At 51.1% G+C, this 15,100-nt stretch overlaps 1 protein-coding gene across 1 annotated transcript in view; it reads left to right on the top strand.

The window, feature by feature from the left end:
* Positions 1 to 15,100, top strand: part of Agpat3 (1-acylglycerol-3-phosphate O-acyltransferase 3) — an 84,048-nt gene that overhangs the window by 15,365 nt on the left and 53,583 nt on the right. The window contains exon 2 of the mRNA XM_032888315.1: positions 9,071 to 9,131. The gene's annotated coding sequence lies outside the window, so the exon portion shown is untranslated. The remainder of the gene's footprint in view (positions 1 to 9,070; positions 9,132 to 15,100) is intronic.

The raw sequence follows: 15,100 nt of genomic DNA, 5'->3' as shown, positions 1-15,100 counted from the left end.
AGATGGCCCACCTACTTAATAAGCTCTGGGCTAGTGGGAGACCTGACTCATACTCAGGCACACAGGCACATACACATATGCACTGATACATACACGCATGCATATATATATGTATATATGTATGTATATGCAAACACATATGTGCACATACATATGCATGCTGCACCGCACACACGCTGCGCTGTCTCTGCGGCCCTCTTCCCGATGCTCACTGACTCACTGTGTCGGCTAAAGGTTAGACCACGAGGGGTGCATGGGACCCAGCGGGTGGGCCCAGAAGCGTCCTCCGCTCTCCGTGTTGTCAGTGTGATGGGCTTCCCTGTGTGGTCTTCACGAGCACACAGCAGGTGAAGCCTCCAGACTGTCTGCGCAGGCCAATCTCCGTTCATTACACTGGTGTGCAAAGGGGCAGCCGTGGGTCTGCAGCCGTGGGTTTTCACTTCCGTTCATTTTCTGGTTCTGAAAAGCCAGCACACTAGGGTTCTGTGTGTCTCTCTCATAAGCCACCATAGCATTGTGTTGTGTGTGCCCTTCGTTAGGAGGTCGGGTGGCAGGCAGGTTCCTGGTTGATTGTTCCTGTGCAAGGTGTTGGATCCTGACCTCCCCTCAGACCCAGACTTGAAGCTGGATCCATGGGTAGTGCCCCAGGACACCTCCTCCCTTCTGACCATAGCCTCAATGCACGGTCCATCGTGTGTGTGAGAGTGGTATGCACATACACGCATACATGGGGCACCGTGTGCATGTACTGCATGCCGTGTGGATCCTCACTTGGCTGCCCAGCATGGCAACCTTAGGAAGCAGCCATCTTGGCCAAAGACTGGCACACTGAGGAAGGACAGTCCCAGAGGTGGTGGTGGTGGCTCAGGACTAAGTCTATAGATGTCCAAAACTGGCTATGGTTTCCCGTGTGTGTGCGCGTGCGTGCGTGTGTGTATGTGTGTCCCAGAACCTTTCTCCTCTGGCCTTGTTCCTCCTACTCCCTCCACAAGCAGCTAAAGAGAATGCTAGTCCGCTGTTTCTGTCACCTAGCAACAGGGCATGTGACACCTATGCATGGCACTCACCCTTCGGTGAGAACTTGGCATGTGGACATTACCTCTGCACTGTAGCACTGCCCTTTGCCTCCTTGGGTGTTTGCCCCAGCTCACCACTGGAGTTCCCGTCCTTTTCCTTGTGGCCGGGTCATGCGTGGCTCAGCAAGTCTGAGAGTCGCACTCTCCTGCCCGTGGGAATGGCAGCGACAGTGGGAAGCCTGTGGCTCTCTGCTCGAGAGCTCCGGTGAGGCTGTCTGTAGGTCTGTCCTTGGTCCTCTCCTCTCCTCACTCGCTGACCCAGGATGGTGTGGGAGAGCCGTGAGGCAGGACCTTAGCATGAGCCCAGGGCTAAGCCCAGTAGCATCCAGGCCTTCTCAGGGGAGGGCCTACTGGCCTGAGAGGAGAATTTCCCAGTTCAGGGGATGTCGGAGACGGGTCACGTACACATCTGTTGCCTTGTGGAACACAGCTGAGAAGCACATAGTTACATCCACCCAGGACAAGCTTCTCAGCAGTGATCCTGTCAGTTGCTCTGTCTTCCTTCGATTATGTCTACCAAAGAGTAGAATACAGCTGGGTGGCCTGCTTTCTCTGGCTACTAGCATGGTGTCAACAGGCATTTGCTGGCCTGTTACAGTGAGCTCTTCTGGGCTGCCCCTTATACTGATGGAGATGGATCTGACAGGTTGAACCTAGGATTTTCAAGTGACACCCATCTCCATGCTGGGGACAGAATGGTCCAGCTCAGGCTGCCTGGAGGGGGCTGAGGAGAGGGTAGTTACCACCTCTGGGTAGGTGGTCAGGGCAGACTTCATCCTCCTGCCTGCTGGGTGTTGGGTAACAGGCGTTTCTGGGACCCCCTAGTGCCTGGAGAGCCAGGTGTTTGACATCTCCACCCATGTGGGAATGAGGCTCTGAGCTCTAAAAATTGGTGTCTGGTGAGGCTCCCTCAAGAGGCAGCAGTGTGTCCCTTCACTGTGGCAGCAGGCACCCGCTCCATGACCATCCCTAGTGCACCAGGAGCTAGCTGTTGAACCCGATCCCTAAGTTCCACTTGGTGGTGTGCACATCTGGATGGATTACAGGAGTCGCCTGCCCAGTTCTGCCTGCCAACTCTGTTCCCGAGACCCAAAGGTGGCTAACCAGCAAAGTCCTCATGTGATGCCTGGGTTACTGACACTCAGATCAGAGTGAATGCCTGGCAGCTGCCACCCTGTCACTCTCTCTCGTCCATGGCTGCCTGCAGCTGAGATGCTGCATCTCCTGTCCGTGGGAGGCCCTGAGCTGGACCATCCCTTCTTTATGTGAGTTTCATGGCACAGATACATGAAAAGGCAGGGAATGAGCCTCAACTGTGTGGTTGTGATATCAGTGCTGTGTGAGGCTCACCTCTGAGCTGTACTCTGGCTTCTCAAGGGCGGTCATGGTCTAGGCACTCTGAGGCATTCAGTACGCTGTCTCAGCCAGAGACCCAGGTGCTTCTTCCACAACCCTGGGCTCCCCAGCCGGGCTTCCTGTGCCTGAGCCTTGGGTAGAGGGTCCTAGTGCCTGTCCTGCTTGAAAAGCAGGTGCCCTGTGTAATTTTAACAGCTAGACCCCATGGCAGGATCTGTTCCAGAGACATGGGCTTGTCCCTGTTTTCAACTCAGTGGAGTTTGGCAGTCTTATCCAACCACAGAGCCGGGCCAAGTCACGTGTCTGTCCCTGGCTCCTGGCACTTTCCCTCGCTTCTTCTGGCCTGGCTCTCCCAGTGCAAACCATCCCCCCTTTCCCATGTCCTGGAGGGATCTGGCTGTTAGACACTGGGTAATGCTTGTCCGTGAAAAAGCTGAGAAAGAGTATTAGGACTCTACACCAGGACACTGAAACCTACTTCTGCTCAGTGGAGCACGTCTCTCTGATTGCAACAAGCTGTAGCCACAAGCTCCTGGCCTGCCGGGCCTAGCTCACCTGGTTCACTGCTTGGGGACCTTTTCCTGGCCAGCCTATCTTCCCAGTGGTTCTGGGTGGTCCCAGGACTAGGCTAGGAGGTCTTGTGCTGGTCACAGAGGGGCAGGGAGCTGTGGGAATAACTTAATAATTTGTCATTCCTTTCTTCTCAGCTCTCCTTGCCCCCAGTCACCACAGATCATTCAGAGTTGACCGTCAGAACAGAGTGTCCCTTTCCCCCAAAACGGCTGAGATAAGTTTTGCCAGCACAGCCACCTGGCTTGCTCCTTCCTGCCATGGCTCTGGAGGGCTCGCAGCAGACAGTGCTATCCGTGGGCCAGAAGTTCTCACTGTCTTCCCTGTGCAGTCGCCAATCGCAGCTCCACACACAGGGGCCTGGCAAAGCAACCAGGTGTCGGCAGTGAGCCTCGGGGGAGTCGCTCGAACACCAGGCCTAGAACTGTTTCTGTGAGGTTTGGAGGGGACCGGATGTGCGTTGGCTGCTTGATGGTATGAGGGGCAAGTTGTTTTGTCCTCCATGTGCACAGTGGGAGCCAAGCTGAGCCCTTACAGGGCTCAGGAAAGAAACACACACACACACACACACACACACACACACACACACACACACACACACACAAGACATTTGGCAAATTCTAAATTCAAACTAGATACTCACACCCAGATGCCTGTTACTATAGCTTCAACTCTCTACAGAATTTTTAAAAAAAGTTATTCCTTTTTTTTTCTAAAGAAAGCTGGAGAGTCAAGTGTGTTGGCTCGCACCTTGTAATCCCAGGATTTGGAAGGCTGAACCAGGAATATGATGAGGTCAAGGCCAGCCTTGGCTAGGTGGCAAGTTCAAGGCCAGCCTGGGCTACCTGAGACTGTGTCTCAGAAGACGAAAAGAAGGGAGCTGCCAGGATGACTCAACCTTGCAAACACAAGGACCCACTTAGAGAGAGACAACTGTGGAGATGTGACCCCAGCTCTGGCAGGGATTGGGGAAGCAGACGGGAGGATCCCTGGGCTCACTGGCCAGCCCATGTAACTTAATCAGTGAGCTCCAGGCCAGTGAGGGCTCCTAGGACAAAGGAGGTACACACGTGCGCACACACACACACACACACACACACACACACACACACACACACACATGGAGACAGAAACACAGATAGAGACCGACAGACAGAGAGACAGTTGGACAGAGACAGACAGAGAGAGATTGGAGAAGACGGTTTCCACACTAACACACCGGGAGGCTTTTCTGTGGGGTGTGTCCTGTTGATCATGCTTTGTCCTTCTTACCATGATGGCAGGGTTGAACCGATTTAGCTCTGTGAACCGCAGAGACTTAAGAATGTCTGTCACTATTCATCCAGCACCTTGTTGACTTATAGACCCATTGGTAGGTTATCTCAGTCCTCCTGCCTCAGTTTCCCGAGTGCTTGTGTTATAGGGGTGCACTGTCACACTGGATCGGTTTGCTTTGTGTTTAGGGTTCTTTATCAAGTTGAGGATATTTTCTTCTGTTCTTCATGATGGTGATGCTGGTGTTGTTGGTGGTGATGGTAATGGTGGTGACGATGGTGTTGTTGGTGATGGTAACGGTGGTGGTGATGGTGTTGTTGGTGGTGATGGTAACGGTGGTGACGATGGTGGTGTCAACAGTGATTTTCAGGAGGGGACACCACCCATTTGCATGTCATCCTTGCACAGTGCCTTGCTAACCTCCGTGTGTGTACCACTGAGGTCTGCACTCATTTTGGCTTTCTAAACCATGTAAACATCTGTAAACGATGTTACCAGCTTAACCAATCAGGCTGCTTCCCTTTGATTGCTGATTACTGTCCAGCACGCTGGCTTTCCCGTGGAGACCTGGCCTAGCCTTGCTCTTTGATGAGTCACTGGCTGATCTTCCTGGGGCTCTGTCATGGTTGTGAGAGATTATGCAGCAACAGCTCTCTTTCTCTCTCTACAGCTCTCTCTCTCTCGCTCGCCTTTCGCTCTCCAACCCTCTCTTTTTCTTTCTTTCTTTTTTTAAATAATGAGAAGATTAGACTAGCTTCAAATGTGTTGGGCAGGCAACGGGCATGTTCTACTTCTGTTTTTCTACTTCTCTTCCTGTCTTGAGAGAGTTTGAGAAGCTGGGTTCCTGATCTGGATGTTCTCAGGGTCTCACTCTGGGTTCGCTGCACTTGGGTAGGTTTTTCTTTTGAGTGCTAGTATTTGACTTCCAACTTGCTTTTCTGGTTCTTAAGTAGAGTCTCATCTATGACTATGGTTTCTTTTTGAGCCTTAAAATTTTTTTATCAGATTTATTTATTTAATTTTTGTGTGTGTGTGTGTGTGTGTGTGTGTGTGTGTGTGTGTGTTTTGCCTACATGGATGTATGTGTACTTTATGCATGCCTATGGATGGTGGTGAGTACCAAGTTGGTTCTGGGAGCTAACTATACCCTTATCTGCAAGAATGGTTAGTGCTCTTAACCATTGATCAATCTCTTAAGCACACTCATCCTCCTCCTCCTCCTCCTCCTTCTGAAGGGTGAAAGCAGGTGAAGTAAAGTATCTCTGTGTAGATCAGGCTAGCCCAGAACTCCCTATGTAGGGCAGGCTGGCCCGTATTCTGTCATATCCAAATAGAGCAGTCCTGGTCTTTGATGCCCACACAAGGCGAGGGGGCCATTATTGTCACTCATTTTATGGAGTCCAAGTAAGGAGTGGCACTTTCCTCAGTCTAATATGGCCAATAAGTTCTTGGGCTTGGTTTTCTGACATGATTTTAGTATATCCCTGTGCCCCTACAGTCTCAATTCACCTCAGCAACTTTTAGGGTGGCACTCTTTCTGATCTTAGAAACAGTGATTTATCAGCCTGCTGGAAGGGTGCTACCTGGGTACAGTTTCTGGGTCCACCCAGGGGCAGTCATCATCCTCCCTCAAAATGGAGCCAAAGCTGCTTCTGAAATGAAGTCTCCCTTGGAAGGCCACTCTGTACAGTCTGGAGTCACTTAGAGCAGAACACAGCCTGGCACCTGCCCACCAGGAAAGAGCTTTTTCAGTCAAAATGTGCCCATCTTTTTCTTAATGTCTGAAAACTTTGATTTTATCTTTATTTTTGGTCTCACTGTGTAGCCCTGGCTATCCTGGAACTCCCTATGTAGATCAGGCTAGCCTCACGGAGATCCACCTGTCTCTGCCTCTTCTGAAATTCAAGGTATATGTCCCCATGCTCAGTTTGACAAAAGAATTTAACCAGAGCTGCAGGTAGATAGTGTGTGTGGTAATTTTTCTTTTTCCTTCCCTGTCCACTTTTTCTTGCGGAGCTAGGGACATAATCCCAGGCTTCGTTCACTATGGAGCTCTCTGCACTGAGCTTCATGGCCCTTCATGTTATTTCTGAGTGACTATCGCGTTGTTTTCCCGTTGTAGTTTATATGATACCCCTGACATGATGGGAACCTTACCAAAAGGCAAAAAGCGACCCTGGCTTCATTGGGAAGATCCAAGAGTCAGAGAACCACCTGTCACTCTCCGTCCCCTCTCCTAGCATGCTGCTGTGGAACAAAGTCTACCTTAGTCACGTATTTCACGTCTCTTGACATTAGTAGTTTGTCAGGAGTCCAGCTCTTGCTCTGTCACCCTGGCTGGGTCCTGCGCTCGGTGACCTTTCCTGCCTCTGCTTCCTGAGGCTGAGGCTGCAGGGCATCTGTGCTTGGCTTTCCCACGTTCTCTTCTATGTGAAGTTTTTATTTTTTTATTTCATTTTGTTCTGTTTTTTTTTTTTTTTAATTTTAATTTTTCAGTAGAACTGGGAATTGAATTTGTGTGTGCCTGGACTTGTATATAAGAACCTGAACTTTAGTCCCTAGAACCCACATAAAACTGCTGGGCCTGGTGGTTGTCACTATAATGAAAGCTTTGGGAGGCAGAGATAAGGGAACCTGAGGGACAGACACACTGCCAGCCAGACTGGCTGGACTTGAGAGTTTTCAAACTAATCAGAGACGGTGTTTCAAAGGAGGGGAGTGGTATTTCTTTTGTTACTTTGTTTCTTTCTTTGTTTCTGTTTATTTTCTGAGACAGTGTGTTCACAATGTAGCCTTGGCTCACCTGGAACTTGCTGTAGACCCAGATGGTCTTGAAGTCAGAGATGTACCTGCTCGGACTCCCCAGTAGTGATCATATTAAAGACACACTATCCTCAACTGTCTTGTTTATTTTGTTTATACATATATATGGTGTGTGTGTGTGTGTGCATCTATGTGTGCATGTGTGTGTGTGTGTGTGTGTGTGTGTGAGTGGTGTTCATGTGTGGTATGTGTGTGTGTGAGTGCACCTACGTGTGCATGTGTGTGTGTATGCATGTTCTGCCTGCATGAATGTTTGTTTACCATGTGCCTAGTGCCTGCACTGGGTGTTGGACCCCTTAGAACTGGAGTTAACACATGATTGTCATCTGTCATGTGCATGCTTGGAATTGATCTGATATCTTAGGGAAGAGCAACCAGTGCTCTAAGCCATCTCTCTAGCCCTAGTGGGTACCATTTCTGAAGATGACACCTAAGGTTGTCACACATACACACACACACACACACACACACACACACGAACAAGTTTTAGAGGTAAAAAAACATCCTGGCTGGGATTGATTTGGTCAGTTAAACAGTACAGAAGAGATCAGTGTATTCAAAGGCGCAATGCTTTGAAAAGTAAAAAAGGCAAAGAAGAAAACATCAGTGGGGGGCTGGAGAAATGGCTCAGTGGTTAAGAGCACTGACTGCTCTTCCAGAGGTCCTGAGTTCAATTCCCAGCAATCACATGGTGGCTCACAACCATCTGTAATGAGATCTGATGCCCTCTTCTGCTGTGTCTGAAGACAGGTACAGTGCACTCATATACATAAAATATAATAAATAATTCTTTAAAAAACATCAGTGGGACTGTGTCAAGTGGGAAAGAACATAAAGTTGATTTCTATGTAAAGGTCTCATGTGCTGGGACAAAGTAAGGCCTTGAATTTTTCCAACTTTGGTGAAAATTTAAATGCAAGAACTCACCAAAGCCTTCTCTGAAGAAGCAAAGCAATTCACAGTGCCACGTCCCAAGTGAGCTGTTGGAAGCCAGGCTGGTCGGCTCCTGTCACACTACAAAGGGGCAGAGCTGAGAGTGGAGCAGATTTTCCTCAGGAGTATGTGGACCCAAGGCAGTGTAGAGGCATCTTAAGATACTGAAAAGAGGCCAGGCTGGGTGGCATACACCTCTAATCCCAGCCCCAGGGAGGCTGGGAAGGCAGGAGAATTCTGAGTTCAGGGCCTGTTTTCTTCTCTTGAGGACACCAAGACTCAAGACCCGACCACTGTCAAAGGCACTGCCGTCTGCACTGTCATGGTGGGGTAAGAACACAGACACGCACTCCGCACCCACCCAGCAGAATGAATGGTTTTGGCCTTAAGAGAGAGACCCGTCACAAAAAGAGCGATTGCGTGATTCCACTTACACGTAGTTGCTAGAGTTTGCAGTGTGCAGAGACGGGGAAGCCGTTGGGTGGAGAGTGCCAGTGGCTTCACGGCCATGCACAGGTGTTTAACATGCCTCAAGATGGCCCATCTTGTGTAGGTTTTGCCACAGTTTAAAATGGAGGTTTAAGAGTGCTGCTGATCCTCAAAGGTTGGGATGTGGTGTGGCAGAGCTGACAGGAGCCACTCCAATGTGTGGAGTGGATGGGAAGGGTCACCACCACAAGGTGAGTGGTGGCTCTGGTTAGGACAGCTCCTGGGGCAGAGGGAGGCTTTTCTGTTGTTCAGGGCAGACACCGCAGCCCAGCCCCATTGCTTAGGGACCTGTGGGTCTCCGCAGTGGTCTCTCGTGTCCTGGAATGTAACTGGTGCCTGTCTCAGGCTTTGTTCATTGATGACTCATCTGTGAGCCTCCCGCTATGCAATGGGAGTCCAGGCTCCACTTCCCGAACTCCAGGGGCGTGATCCTGGGATTGGCTTGTGTCCCTAGTGAAGTTCCTGCCTAGCGCTGTTTGCCTGCTTGGAGAGAAGTGCCTCTCCTAAGCCCCGTGGGCCACATTCATGACCATGTCCTCCTCTTCTAGGCCCTGCAGGTCAGACACCCTTGAGGACAGCCATCGCCTGGCCCTGCTAGCCTGTGCCTTGGTAAGTGAAGAGAGCACGGTGGGTTTCAGGAGTTTCTGCATGTCTCTGTGTGTGTGCGTGTCCTGAGCATAGCCTAGATGTGCGTCCCCTGTGTGACATGGCCAGTTCCAGGTAGTGGAAGATCTTTGACCCAAATGCATACCTAGGTTAGACAGGACTACTGGGACCATCTGAGCCCTGGGCATGGCCAGGTCTTAATATGTCTGCTGATTTGTTTGTTAAAAAGGGCATGCATTTTAATGTCCTCTATGGTTCCGAGGCAGCTGTATCTGTCCTATAGATATATATGTCTGTATCACCAGTGAAGGGCTGGTGAGCTGGGATGCTAGGCTGAGGTGGCTGCCAGGACACAGCTCTCACATGGCATCCCCTCAACAGACTGGCCCCAGACGCACTCAGCTCTCCTTGAGACCAGCCGATAGCCACCTACCCGAGACCTGAGAGCATGTGACCCTGGGGTCAGAGTTGTTTCCTGATAGAAACAGGGCAGGTGCCTCTCCTTCTGGAGGCCACAGGGGCTGATGGTGGTGGAACACTGGACTCACTATCTGGGTCAGTCGGGCAGTGGGTTCTGGGTCACTAGGCTTGAGAACTGAGCCTAGTCTTCTGTATGACCTGGGAGAGACATCCCTCCCTGCTCCTGCGCCCTCACTCTTTGGAGCTTCATGCCATCCCCAGAGCTTAATGAAGGAGCTGGAGCCACAGACTCGTCCTCGGTGGTCAAACCTGGATCAGGTGGCACCTGCCTTTCTTCCAGGGCCCAGAAGACATCTGCAGAGTGGGTGCTATCTGTCCAGCGGATCTGTTGGTTCAGACTGCAGGTTCATGGTTTAGGTCAAGGTCCTAGTTCTTGGCAGGCAGTGGGTAGGTAGTTTAACTTTCTGGGACAGAATCGTATCCAAGAGTATTTTGAAACCCACTATTTTATTTACGACCACAACAAACATTTTGAGTAACTCGGAGCTGAGCCTTTGCAAGAATACATTCCTGTGATCACAGCACTCAGGAGCCAGTGGCAAGAACACCATGTGGTTTTGGCCTGTATGGGCTCCAGAGTGAGACCCTGGCTTAAGCCCTCCCTCTGTAATCCGCAGCATAAATGGCATCGTTGAACCAAATTCTAGCCTCACACCTTTTCTGTTTAGAGTTATGATTTCCTAAAAACAATATCTAACTTTTCCTTTGTACACACACACACACACACACACACACACACACACACACACACACTCACACTTTTGATGTTTCTGCAAAGTGAACTACATTTCCGTACCAGTCCTCCTCACCAAAGACAGAGATTCTGAAGTCAAGCATCACCATGGCTAATTGTGTGTGTGGCCACAGCTTGCCCAGATGGGCCAGTGTGATGCTGTGACCTTCCTGGGTCTGGGCTCAGGGGTGGACAGCTGCTTGGCAGAGCTCTGTAGAAAGTAAGCTGTGAGAGGCACTGAATGTACCTCGCCATGGGGACAAGGACTCTGGTCGTGTCACATCTGAGGGCTGGGAAATGAGGGGGAAGAAGTTCCTGAGGTTGGGGACATTGCTGGACCTGGGAAGCTAGGAGTGAGGCCTGACCTGGCTCTACAGTGCAGTGTCTGGGGTCAGCTCAGTGCCCACAGGGCACTGACATGGCTCTCGGTAAGGGGCAAGACAGGAGCAGTTCACATATGGCCCTGGGCGTCTGGCCATCCCTGCTATCCCAGCACTAATGTTGAAATTTACAGTAGCACATTTGCTTCCGACAATTGGCATCTCTTGAAAGCTTTCCAAGGGCCAGCAAGATGTGTCAGTGAGTCAGAGCACTTCCTGTGACTGAGTCTGACCACAGAAAACAAGAGATGGCTCAGGGGTTAAGAGCACCGACTGTTCTTCCAGAGGTCCTGAGTTCAATTCCCAGCAACCACATGGTGGCTCACAGCCATTTGTAATGAGATCTGATGCCCTCTTCTGGTGTGTCTGAGGACAGCTACAGTGTGCTCACATACATAAAATAAATAACTTTAGATAAATAATAAATGCAGACATTCAAATAGCCAGTAAACATCTGTAAAGGTGCGTGTTCCAGGGTACGGTGCAGTGTGGGATACTGGAAGACCCACCATTTGGACAGCCCTGCTGTGGGAGGAAGTACATGAGGTTCTGGGCCTTGGTGAGATTGTCCAGGGCGTGCAGGAGACCTTAACCTAACAACGCAAAGTAATTGGCCAAAAGGGATTTGCCAGCCGAATTAGCAGTTTGGAGGGGGTGGGGAATAGGAGGTGTGTATATGTGTGTGTGGTCACCCAGGGACACAGAGGACTCCAGTAAGTGTGGCCAGCCCTGAACGGAGTCCATCTACGTCTATAACAGTCAGAGATCCTTCCCAGCAAGGCCTAAATGTCAAGCTCAGGTTGTTTCCAGTCAGGCTGGGAAGCGGGTGGGAGTCTTCGGAGGAGTGGGGCTTTCTAGATGGGATCTTGATTGTGTCTCTCGGAACAATAGGGGACAATCCTCTCTCGGGTCTGTGAGTGCTGCACCCAGGTGTGTTTCCCTGGTGACAAAGGTCTCAGACAGAGTCTGAGGTTGCAGGGAGGGAGTAGGTGCTGGGTGGAGACTGGAGGCCCAGGGTTCCCTGCAGAGCAGAGAAGAGGAGATAGGCGAAGGCTACAGAGGGGCTCACTGTGCAGCGCTGTGTCTTGCTGTGAAGGGCAGAGATTATCTCTGTATTCTGAAGAGGTTACTTGAGGGGAGAGCAAAGGGCGCAGACATCGCCCTGACAGGCTGTCTGAAAATGGCAGACATCTTGCAAAGGGAGGCACTTTTCTTGAAAGAAGAGATGAGTCTTATCAGTGCTGGGTGGGTGGGTAGAATGTCGCCATGCAGACACAAAGGTAGGAGCCTGGCGTGCGCGTTAACTCTGTTCTCAACACTTAAATTTTAATTATAGAAGTAGCATATGCTTGTAGACATTGAACCAGAACCAAATATAATAAATAAAGCTATATTCCTCACTCCATCCAGGATCTTACTCTTCTGGGAGGATCCACAAACCCAGAGTGGTTTGTAATTAATCTTCCAGAACTCATAAAAAGCTCCGAGAAACATACAAGCAGACGGTGTCAGCAGAGTGCTTACCCAGCACGTACGAAGCCTTGGGATTGACCCCCGAACACTGCATACATCTGCATGATGACTGTGCCTGAAGTCAGTGCACTCGGGAGACAGAGGCAGGAGCGTCAGGAGATCAAGGTCTTCCTCCGTTACATGTCAAGTGTGAGGACAGCCTGGGCTTGGGCTAGGCTATACCGTGTTTCAAACAACCAAACACATTTCTATAAAGACAGCCAAACAGTTACTAAGTGCGGTTCTGTAAAGCCTCTGCAGCTGGATCCCGTCAGTTCCCACAGACCTGCCTCCTTTTAAAAAGCTCTTCTTGCCGGGCAATGGTGGCATACCCCTTTAATTCCAGTGTTTGGGGGACAGAGGCAGACGGTTCTCCAAGTTCGAGGCCAGCCTGGTCTCATAGTGAGTTCTAGAACAGCCAGGGCTGTCCCACAGAGAAGCTCTGTCTCAAACAGCAACTAAAAGCCCATCTTGGTTCACTAACGTCCTGAAGTGTGTGTTTATTACAGTGTGTTCTCACTCATGCCTATGCCTGTAGGCTCCGGGATGGCTTAAGACCGTTGACTGGAATGGCCTCTTTACTCATGCGTCTGGTTTAGAGAGCAGTGATGAGCTGGCCTGCTCATCTTCCCATGAGGGCCAACTAGGGCCAGAGGCCACCTGTTCAAATAATGTGGCAGACTCAGCCCTCACAACCCTGCAGGCTGCCCCAGTAAGCTGCCTCCGTGGAAGTGGACTTTGCCTTCCCTGTTCTATAGAGCTGACTCTCTACACCTGTCCCTCCAGCTGGTGCTGTTTGTAAGTTTCTCTGGTGACAAGTGGCTTTAGAAGGAGAGTGGTCTGGCCACAGACACCTTTCCACTGAGGACTGTCTGCTACCTGCACGGTGGCCCCGTGTGTAGAACACAGGTAAAGGGCTGAACATGTGCACTTTTCTGGTACTTCTGACCTGTGTGGATGGCGTCCATCAGCAAGGTCTCCTCCTGCAACCCTCTGCAGGCCAGGCCAGATGCACCCCCTGCCTCCATCTGCTGCGTTTGGCCTCGTGGTTGCTCTGATTGAGTGTCGTGGGTCTTGTCTCATGGCTACCATCTGCTAGGTTCTGCTCATCACGTAGGAAGCTGAGGCTACATCTGAACATGGTCTCTACAGCGCTAGCACACCTGACCTTTAGTCAGGGTCAGCTTCGTATGGAGTGGGGCTCTGGGTAAAACTATGGGAGGTGACGTCTGCGATGTGTCCTGGTCCTCCTCGTTGGCGGGGACTTTGCCTTTCCCCTGATCACCCAGTGTGGGCTGGAATCAGGAGGCGAACTCACAGGAACTCAGGGGACATGGAGGAGTGTGTGTCTCCACTACACACTATAAGGCAGATGCTACTGTGTGAGGCCACACGGTGTTTCTCTACTTCACTGTCTTCCTGGAGGGAAGATAATTTTCCTATATGAGGTATGCTAGCTGCTGTGTAGACACCCCCCCCCCGGGAGAGGTAGCGTGGAACCCAGAGGAGAAGGCTATGTGCACAGAGGGTGTGGCACTCTGGACTCCCACGAGTGAAGCCTCATGGGAAGCTTTGTTTCTTACCCTGGCTTTAACAACGTCTCGGACTTCCTGAAACCATCCCATCACTGACACTCTATATTTTTCTCCTCTGATCTCTGTTAAGGTGAGTGCCAGTGATCCCCCTGCCTCAGCCTCCTACATGCTGAGACTGCAGACAAGGCCAGCCTTACCAGTTCCTCCCTGTCCCTCTTTAGCACAATGGCTGCGGATGGGTCTAGAACAGGTCCCTGTGACAGGTGGCTTTTCCTAGCATTCATAGAGCTATCCTGTTCTTCCTCTCCCTTTATCCTTTATTGTCATGGTCCCATGGATTGATTTGCTGTAGCTCACCTTCCCGTGTCCTGGGCACGGCAGCCTCGATGGCGTTTTGGTTTGCTGCATAAGGCTGGGGCCAATCCCTAGGCTGTCTTGTCTGCTCCTGGCTGAGGCAGACCTTTCCAAAGGCCTCTCTTGGTCCTGGCACTTGCTGTGTCTCCTCTCAGTAATGTGCTGACCGGAGCACAGATGCCCCTGGCAGACGGCAGAGTAGAAGTGTCAGCGCGGATGACTTACTGTCGTACGTATGTGGAGTGTTTCAACTTGACTGCTGCACCGCTGTCTAATCAGAGAGTAGGTTTGAACTGTCAGGCTGCTGTCCGGTGTTCACGCAGAAGAAGCGCCGTGCATCCATTGCGTGTCTTCAGAGCTAAACATGGACGAGCTGTCACCTCAGAGTGCTGCCAGCTCGGCTGGCCAAGCTCCTCCACCCCTCTGGTTCCCACAGGTCCCCTCCCCTTCTTCCAAGGTGTTCCCTAAGCTCCCCAGGGAGGGATTGGATGGAGAGCTATGAGCTGGGCTCTTCTCACCTAATGTGTGACTGCTGGGTTTCAGTGTCCTCTCCCATCAGCTGCTGAGGCAGCCTCTCTGACTGGACTAGCGCTGAGCTGTGAGGGTAGCAGAATGTGATTAGGGGTCATTTCATTAATTTCTCTCTCTCTCTCTGTCTCTTTCTGTCTCTCTATGTCTCTTTGTCTCTCACTGTCTTTCTCCTCCCTTCCTTCCTTCCTTCCTTCCTTCCTTCCTTCCTTCCTTCCTTCCTCCCTCCCTCCCTCCCTCCCTCCCTCCCTCCCTCCCTCCCTTTTCCTTGCCAGTCATATTTTGTCCTACCCAAGGCCTCTGAGCTGTCCAGCCTCCCGTTCCTGGTCATTCAGGCAGTGATTGGGCATGGGCTCCCTCTTGTGGTGTGAGCTTCTAGTTAGATCAGCCATTGCTTGGCCATTCCCAGGGGCTGTGCCACCAGTGCCCCAGCACGCCTTATAGGGGTTG

Source organism: Rattus rattus, chromosome 18 (assembly GCF_011064425.1).
Source record: "Rattus rattus isolate New Zealand chromosome 18, Rrattus_CSIRO_v1, whole genome shotgun sequence".
In the NCBI taxonomy this organism is placed as follows: domain Eukaryota; kingdom Metazoa; phylum Chordata; class Mammalia; order Rodentia; family Muridae; genus Rattus; species Rattus rattus.
This window is presented reverse-complemented; position numbering and strand designations above follow the sequence as displayed.